Below are 2,794 nucleotides of genomic sequence, written 5' to 3'. Positions count from 1 at the left end.
GTGTTTTTAATCTGTGTTGTTTGTATAGTCTGCAGAAGCAGATCCTAACTCCTGCAAGAAGCAGCTCACCATGACAAAGCTGACTTTCCTTTTATCGCTTTGCAAATCAAAGAAGGGGGACATGTTGGGAACAGGACCCCCAAAATCTGGCCATAAACTGGCCCCAAAACTGGCCATAAACAAAATCTCTGCAGCACTCTGACATGTTCATGATGGCCATGACGCCCACGCTGGAAGGCTGTGGGTTCACTGGAATGAAGGCAAGGAACACCCGACCCACCCAAGGCAGAAAACCACTTAAAGGTGTTCTTAAACCACAAACAATAGCATGAGCAATCTGTGCCTTAAGGACATGCTCCTGCTGCAGATAACTAGCCAAATCCATCCCTTTATTTTGGCCCATCCCTTTGTTTTCCATAAGGAATACTTTTAGTCTGTAATCTATAGAAACAATGCTTATCACTGGCTTACTGTTAATAAATATGTGGGTAAATCTCTGTTTGAGGCTCTCAGCTCTGGAGGCTGTGAGACCCCTGATTTCCCACTCCACACCTCTATATGTTTGTGTGTATGTGTGTTTAATTCCTCTAGCGCCACTCGGTTAGGGTCTCCCTGACCAAGCTGGTCTTGGCACCTGTCTCTACAAAAAAAAAAAACACAAAAATTAGCCAGGCAGAGTGGCATGCAACTGTAGTCCCAGCTATTTGGGAGGCTGAGGTGGGACAAAGACTGGAGCCCAGAAGGCAGAGGTTGCATTGAGCCATGATCACGCTGCTGCACTCCAGCTTGGGCAACAGAGCAAGTCCTAGTCTCAAAAAAGTTTTATATCTTAAAATCAAGAGGGATTAATATAATGCATCACTAAGTATAAAAAGCAAGGTACACAGTAATGTATATAAGATCCAATCTTTGTGAAAGACAGAACAAATTAAAATTTGTAAATATTATATATAGGTTTGTATGAGCATGGAGAAAGATACAGAAATGGACAGAACAGGCTGTTCATCTCAGAAACCAGGATCTGAAAAGAGTTGAAAAACTGAAGTTAACTTTTTAACCATAACTGTTTGGTTTTACTAGTTAGGATGAGATTTATAATTTTATTACTTTTTTAAGTTATAAAGAAACTGTAAAGAAAGACTCCAGCTGCCAACATGTACATGTAATTGTAAAATAAAGGTATTGTAATTGCAATTTTATTATTAAAAGGAAGTCTGACCAAATAATTGTCAAAATAATATGAACTCTCAGCCACTTCTAAAGCCTTAGGAAGATGTTACTCATCATGGACTAATAGAGTCATAGAAATGTTTTCTTACTGGATCATTCAGGAAACTAAGATTATCAATGGCAGACATTTAAGTCTGGATATAAGAAAATTCTCACAGGCCTAAACAGAAAACTTCTAGAGCTATTAAAGATGAGATTATTATAAGGTCCAGTAGATTTTTGGCTATAGTCTTGCAAGACTAATGCAAACAAGCTTTTGGAGTTACCTGGGTAGTCCTGGATTTTGCCTTTTTTCTCCCAAGTGGCTTATATTTGAATTTTCAATTGCCCTCTTGGGCCCCAGGGTGCTGGCAGCTGGTCATGTTTCTTCTACATGGAAACTTTGAAAATCATCCTTTGAAAAATCTGACCAGCCCAAGAGAAAATACCTACTCTTACTGACATTATATTCCCCAGCAATTAAGCCCACCAGATAATTCTGTAGTAAATCTCACATGACACAGATGGCACCCGTGTGTTCAGAGCTTCCCAATAGCTCATTAGGGCCCCATCCTGCAACAGAAGACAACCAAGATCATCAGACATGTGGAGTGATTCTAGCTTTGTAATAGGAAAGGTAGAAACATAGCAAAGAAAAAAGAAGTTGGAAGAAATGATCCATGAAATAAAAAAATACAAATTCTTTCTAAAAGCTGTTAATAATATTTGTAAAAAGATATTATACACCGGAAAGAAGAATATGATGCCATAAAATTTCTTGAGAATTAAAACTCATCACTGCAGAGTAGAAATCCAATAGAAACAAAAGATTTCAATAAATTTACCCCTTGGTGTACCTTTTCCTCCAGAAGATAACTAATGAAGTGCCCCCAAACTGATAAATTAATTCAAAGAATGATGTGGTATCTGAGAAGCTGATGCTGTCACCCTGAGAAGAGGGAAGGGATTCCCCAGGACGAGGGTGGGGAGGCTCCAGGATGGCAGGCATGGCCAGATGCAAATCACCTCCTCCCAACATGGGAGTAAGTCAAAGACTCCAGGGAGATACACAGCTGGGAATAAAATTTCCAGGGACTATGGCATCATGCCATATCTCAAGCAATTTAAATGGAAATAAAATTGACATGTTCTGGGAAAATATGCTAAAAAACTCAAAAGTGTCTTTAAGGCTGATGAAGACATACAAAACACGTATTTTTAATGTGTTATATCATTTTGTATAAAATGGTAATAGTAGAATCTGCCTTATAGTGTTATTGTGAGGTTTACATGATCTGTTAATTGTAAAGCATTTAGAACAGAAAGTGGCACATACTGAGAGTGACAAGGATATTAGCTACTTTATTGATATTTAGGTTATTAAACTCTGGAGTTAGGCTTCCTGGGATCCTGGCTCCACCACTAGCTGTGTTACGTTAGGAAATCTATGCAATCTCTCTAAACCTCAATGTCTTCATCTGTAAAATGTGCATGACAATGGTATCTACCTGATAAGTTAATGCTAAACATTGCTATAAGTGAGGCAATGTGTGCACAGAAATGAGCAAGGTCAGCACTCCATGAA

This window comes from Mandrillus leucophaeus, unplaced genomic scaffold, assembly GCF_000951045.1.
Source record: "Mandrillus leucophaeus isolate KB7577 unplaced genomic scaffold, Mleu.le_1.0 Scaffold1730, whole genome shotgun sequence".
NCBI lineage: Eukaryota > Metazoa > Chordata > Mammalia > Primates > Cercopithecidae > Mandrillus > Mandrillus leucophaeus.
This window is presented reverse-complemented; position numbering follows the sequence as displayed.